Genomic DNA, 7,366 nt, shown 5'->3' on the forward strand with positions numbered 1-7,366 from the left:
CCATCCATGAGGCATTCTGCATCTCAACCTCCTGTCCTTTCTGCAGCTGCCATTGGTGCCATGTTGCAGCAGGAAAATAATAATCTGACTAATAAGTCAGATTCTGATGCTATTTATGACTTGGTGAGTCTTGGAACTCGCTACTCTTCCTCTATTGTTGCTTTTTCTCAGCGGCTACAAGCCAAAAATCATGAAGTTGAAAAGCTCAAAGAACAAATTGTTGTACTTCAACGAACTGTTCAAGAGTCTCACACAAGGGAAGGAATCATTCGGCAGAAGAATAAACAATTGAAATCTTTATTAGATTCTTCATTCCGCTTGCCGGTTCCCATGGATAAGAATGACATGATATTGTATGAAGAGAATGAGCGTCTCAAACATGAGGCTAAGAATCTCAAGTTTATATAAAAGTATTTAAAAAATCTATCTCTATTTTTATTGACTCTAGTCTATCTTTTAAGAGATATTCATAGCATGCATCATACCCATTTCTCTTCTGATCATACATAATCTATCTTCTGGTAAAGGCTTTCTGAAAATATCTGCTAACTGATCGTGTGTGTTTATGAATGCTAGTACTATATCGCCTTTCTGCACATGATTTCAAAGAAAATGATATCTTATTTCAATATGCTTAGTTCTAGAATGCTGTATTGGGTTCTTTGAAAGATTTATAGCAATTGTATTATCACATTTGATTGGAATGTGATTATACATGAGTTTAAAATCTTCAAGTTGTTGCTTCATGTAGAGAACTTGAGCACAACAACTACCCGCAGCAACATATTCTGTCTCAGCAGTAGATAGTGCAACAGAATTTTATTTTTTACTAAACCAGGAAACTAGTGCATGACCTAAGAAATGGCATGCTCCACTAGTGCTTTTTCGATCTATTTTACAGCCAGCATAATCTGCATCTGTGTAGCTGATTAGATCGAAAGATGTGTGCTTAGGATACCATAACCCTAGGTTAATTGTACCATTAAGATATCTAAGAATGCGCTTAACTGCAATTAAATGTGATTCTTTTGGAGATGATTAAAAGCGTGTACATAAGCACACTAAACATAATATCTGATCTACTGGCTGTTAAATATAATAAGCTACCAATCATACCTCGATATATCTTCGAGTCAACTGGCTTACCAGATTCATCTTTATCAAGTTTAGTTGATGGGCTCATTGGTGTTCCAATTTCCTTAGCATTTTCCATCCCAAACTTTTTCAGTAATTCTTTAATATATTTTGATTGATTGATGAATGTCCTACTTTTTGCTTGCATAATTTGCAATCCGAAAAAGAATGTAAGTTCTCCCATCATGCTCATCTCAAATTCTTCCTGCATAGTTTTAGCAAAAACTTGACACATATTTTCATTAGTAGCACCGAATATTATATCATCAACATAAATCTGAATCAAAAGAATATCATCATTTTCATATTTAATTAAAAGAGTTGTGTCGATTTTTCCTCTTGAAAAACCTTTTTTAATCAAGAAACCACTGAGTCTCTCGTACCAAGCTCTAGGAGCTTGTTTAATTCCATATAGTACTTTTGTGAGTTTGAAAACATGATTTAGGGAAATATGATTTTCAAAACCTGGAGGTTGCTCAACATATACCTCTTCATTTATAAAACCATTTAAGAAAGCACTTTTAACATCCATTTGAAAAAGTTTGAAATCTTTATAACAAGCATATGCAAGTAGCATTCGAATAGCTTCTAATCTTGCGACTGGTGCATATGTCTCATCATAATCGATTCCTTCTTCTTGATTAAAACATTGGGCTACAAGTCGAGCCTTATTTCTAGTAATGACTCCAGACTCATCTTTCTTATTTCTAAAAACCCAGTTTGTTCCAATAATAGTATGATTTTTGGGTCTAGAAACAAGTGTCCAAACATCATTTCTTTTAAATTGATTCAACTCTTCTTGCATAGCTAGAATCCAAGATTCATCAAGAAGTGCGCCATCAATATTTTTGGGTTCAATTTGAGATAGAAAAGCAGTATGATTGCAAATATTTTTAAGAGATGATCGAGTACTTACACCTTGTGAAGGTTCTCTCAAAATTTGTTCCACTGGATGATCTTTCACAAATTTTCACTGTTTGGTTGCACTTGTATTAAATTTTGATAATCTTTCCTGATGGCTCCATGTTGAACTTCCTCTATTGTTTTCTCTTTGTTGAGATTGAAACTTTCCGTGTTATTTATACCTCCTGTTTCTTCATCAATAGATTTCTTAGAGAGTAGAGAATTAGATTCATCAAATACTACATGCATAGATTCTTGTACAGTCAAAGTCTTTTTATTGAATACTCTATAAGCTTTACTATTAGTAGAATACCCGAGAAAGATACCTTCATCAGATTTTGCATCAAACTTGCCTAAATTATCCCTGTCATTCAAAATAAAACATTTGCATCCAAATAAATGAAAGTAACCAACGTTGGGCTTTTTCTCATTCCAAAGCTCACAGGGGGTTTTATCTAACTTAGACCTTAGCATAACTCTATTTATAACATAACATGCAGTACTTACCGCTTTGGCCCAAAAATAACTAGGCAAGTTGTTCTCATTGAGTATTGTTCTTGCCATCTCTTGAAGAGATCTATTTTTTCTCTCTACTACCCCATTTTGTTGAGGAGTTCGAGGAGCAGAAAAATTATGCACAAAACCATTTTCATCACAAAATGTTTCAATATTTTTATTAACAAACTCTTTTCCCCTATCACTTTGGATATTTGAAATAGTATAGCTCTTTTCATTTTGAATTCTCTTGTATAACTTGGTAAAGGCATTATGTGCCTCATCTTTATGAGCAAGAAAGCTGACCCAAGTATATCTAGAGAAATCATCAACAATAACAAATGCATAATATTTTCCTCCTAGACTTGCAACTCTATTTGGTCCAAAAAGATCCATGTGTATCAGTTGCAATGGTTTAGTAGTGGAAATATGTTTCTTAGTTTTAAAAGAAGTTTTTGTTTGTTTACCAAATTGACATGCATCACAAATTTTGTCTTTAAGAAAATTTGTTTTTGGTAAACCTCTCACAAGATCATTTTTTGAAAGTTTGGAAATAAGTTCTATGTTGGCATGACCTAATCTTCTATGTCATAACCAACTAGTTTCATTTTGAGCTGAAAAGCAAATAGCATCTTGTGAGGTAATTTCTTCAAAATCAATTGTATAAACATTATTGTTTCTAAAAGAAATAAAACAAATATTACAATTATGATCATTCAAAATATTGCACTTATCCATTTTGAAAGTAACTGTAAATCCTTTATCACATAATTGACTTATACTCAAAAGATTATGTTTTATACCTTCAACAAGTAGAATATCTTCAATTATGAGAGAAGATTCATTACCAATTTTACCTATTCCCACGATCTTCCCTTTCGAGTTGTCTCCAAATGTCACGTGTCCTTCTTCTTTAAATCTAAGATCAAAGAACTTAGTCTTGTCTCTCGTCATGTGTCTTGAACATCCACTATCTAAAAACCATTTGTTTTTGCTTGTGGAAGACTTCATGCATACCTATAAAAACAATTAAAATGATTTTTCTTGGTACCCAAGTTCTTTGGGTCCTTTATTTATTAGTATTAGAAGAAATAAGATTTTTAAGTACCTATATGACCCTAATAGTCATTGTCTAATAGGGTTGTTAGTTGGGCTAGACTTCTAGCACGAACAACTCCTTCCCAAATGCTTACTACTCTAAGGCATTGTTTATGTACAATTTTTCTAACCACTTTAGCACACTTGTTGTGATACTATTACCATCAACAATTGTTTTAATTTCATTGCACTCTTCAATTAAACAATCTTGCATCCCGTTGATGTTGTTGACTCCGAAGTCTGACAGTCTTAAGTTCCCTTGTGTCCAGTCAACTCAAATGCATTAGTTTTTTTAAAAAAATATCTAAAATTGCACTATCAACCCCTTTACTATTTGCAAACTTTAAACACTTCATGATCTGATATTGAAAACAATCAATAATTCAAAACCTGGCTAACGCATGACAACTAACAAAAAACTAGAATTTGAATTGGAAATCCTTCCATACAGGACTATTTGAGATAAAAATATCAAAACAATCTACTTCAGCAAAGCAAATTGAAAGCGATGTTAAATGTGATAAGGTAGCCACGCGTCCTCAATAAAAATCTTTGATGCTACATCTCATGTTCAATTTTTTGGATCCACATCAATTCTCAGCTCTTTCAACAAAGAAAGATTTGACAAAACATTTTGATAGAATTCCACGTCTTTCAATTGTCCATTGCCTGAATACAGTGACATTAACAAACAATTCAACTGCATCAAACATCTAATCTATGTCGAAAAATAATTTATCTCAGTACCTCGAATGTCAAGCACTTTCAATTGCATAAGTCCTATGCTAATTGGGATTTGCATTAGATTGATGCAAGAATTCAGATTGATTACTTTGAGGCACGTTAGACAATAATGCACAAGTCATTTTCCATCAAGGAGATTTGATTTACTTGCTGCCATTTGATTGAGTTGAATTATTGCATTTTTAATGCTTTTGGAACCAATATATATTAATTCTTTCATTACTTTATCATTGGTTTTATATGGAAAAATGAATAAATCAAAGTTGTGATTTTAATTGATTAAAAGCATGAATTTCTGCTCTAATTTTATCAACTGCCAATTAATATGGATTATGGTACATTTCGCTCGAGCGGCGGTTTCTGGCCGCTCGAGCGAAGTCAGGCAGATTCAAACGCTCGACTTCCGCTCGACAGTGGGCTCGAGCGAGTTGCGGGAAAAGAGATCACTCGAGCGGAGGCATTTGGCCGCTCGAGCGAATTCAGGCAGAGTCGAACGCTCGATGTTCGCTCGACACTCCGCTCGAGCGAATATCGCATTTTTACAGATCAGGGTTTATTCCGCCGTCAGAGTATATATATGTTTATTTTACATCTTAGGATGACTCTTGGGCTGGAAAACTCGGTTTTGAGTAGAGAAACACTTAGAATTCATTTTTCCTTTGATTTTCGTTCAGATTCGGAGAGGAGGATTCATTCAATCGATCATTCACGCAGCTATACAATTTCCACTGGATCATTCACTCACACTGTAGCAGATTGAAGAACTCCTTGAGGGGTCCAATTGCCACTGCATCTCAGCCTCCTCCACCGCTTCGAATCTTCATCTCCATTCAACTGGCTTGATCTTTTCAATTCCCTACTTGCTATTTCATTTCAGTTTTGAGTTTCTGAATTATTTTAGAGAATTTTGATTTAGACGTTTGAGAAATTTATTTGTTATTTATTTAATTTGTGACGCCCCCAAATCCCCATGCCCGAACACGGGGAGATCGAGACGTTCGGATGGTGACAACCCGGGTCACCATCCTATCGACGGGTGCCAAGTGTGTGCAAAGGCAACAAATGTGCAAGAAAAAACACGCAACGGATAACGAAAGTCATAACTAAGTATCAGAATTTTTCTTAACGTAAAACAAGCTGTTTAAAACGTACATAGATAAAATATTACAAAACACAAATACAGTTCTAAACAAATATAAAACATAGCATCAGCAACCCGGCGGAGCCGCATCCTCGGGCTCAGCCTCCTCCTCTTCGTCCTCTAACTCTGCACCAAAAGCTACGGAACCAAAAATGGTACCGCAGGTAAGTAAAACCCAAACACTACCAGATAAAAACACATAAAACTCAAACAAGATGCATGAAACATGCCCAACGCACCAAACCCATAAAACACCAGTTTTCTACACACGCCAAAAACCCATTTGACCCAAAAACACACAACCTTTCTAACTAACACGCCAAAAGTCACATTTGGCCCAATATCTCGCCAAAAGTCCATTTGGCCCAATACCACACCAAAAGTCCCATTTGGTCTCTCAAACCATTATCCAATTTTAACCGCGTGCACCATGACCTCCCCTAGGGGTCATCCGCACACCCTGGCTCCAGTACCACACCGCAGAGTACCACCGCGCGTGTGACACCTAACAAGCGATGCCCAGTTCCGCGCCCCGCGCGTGCGTAGCCAAGCATCCTCTAGCCCTCACCAGCGAAGGGCCACGGAGTCGGTGCGTAGGGCGATGCCCGGTTCCGCGCCCGGCGCGTTCGTAGCCAAGCAACCCCTAGCCCCCGCTCCCGTCGTCTAGCGACAACTCAGGGGACATCACTCAGTTTATTCCGCTCCCGAGTGACCAGAGGAGCTCCACCGGGATAATAACCCATCCCGGCTTGGGCTCGTGATACACACGCACCCGTAAAACCACTCACGCCAATACACAGGCTTTTCACACAATTCCACAAACACATGTGCATGCACCATGCAATGCCATAACAATGCATAATAAAATAATCAAACAACATAAATCAATTAAACAGACAACTCCGTCCTCCATCCATCCGACCCCCGAAACTCCTCGGACTCAGTCCGGAATCAACAACCAACAACAATAAATAAATTGTATGAGCGATATATATTTAAATCTGAAAATAGGGTTTGGAAAATACTTACAGCGCTATATGGCAATTTTAGAAAACAAGCGGCGTTGCAAACGGCGCCGGAAAAGCAACGTTACAGTGAAAATTCACTGTGGCCGTGGGTTGTGAAAAACCCACTTTTGAACGGGGACAAACTAGGACACGAAATTGATAGGGAATGGTCTAGGGATGGTTGTGAAGCTATTGGAAGTGATGAACGGCCGTGGGTGGAGGAGTCGGTGATGAAGTGGTGAAGAAATGGTGGCCGGAGGTGGAGCGACGGCGGCGGATCGAAGCAAAATCCGTGCACCCTTCTTGGAGCTTTTCCGGGCAAACGGCCGGCCGGTTGGGGGTGGCCTTCAGAGGGGTGGTGCGCCGGAGGGAGGGGAAGAGAATGGGACCGGTGGGGGGCCGAACGGTGGCCGGACGACACTGGGTTGGGCTGAAGAGGTGTTCGGCCGTGAGGGAGGGGGAAGAGAGAGAGAGCCGATCGGGGGAGGGGGGTTCGAACGCGGGAGAGAGAAAAGAAAAAGAAGAAAAAAAGAAAAAGAAGGGAAAAAGGAAAGAAGAAGAAAAAGAAAAAGGAAAAAGAAAAAAGAAAGAAAAAAAAGAAAAGAGATGTAGGGAAAAGAGAAGATCTAATCCTCAATCCGGGAAGCAAAACTAAACCGCCAAAAAGATTAAAAACCACAAAACAACTTAAAGAAATAAAACACAACATCAAATAAATTAAAAACCAATTTTAAAACGCAAATAAATTAAAATAATTAAACTAATATATTAATTAAAATAAAAACAATTATTTCAGCGAAAATACACTCAAAAACGGGTCATCACATAATTCATGTTATTTATT

Source organism: Carya illinoinensis, chromosome 13, assembly GCF_018687715.1.
Source record: "Carya illinoinensis cultivar Pawnee chromosome 13, C.illinoinensisPawnee_v1, whole genome shotgun sequence".
Classification (NCBI taxonomy): Eukaryota; Viridiplantae; Streptophyta; class Magnoliopsida; order Fagales; family Juglandaceae; genus Carya; species Carya illinoinensis.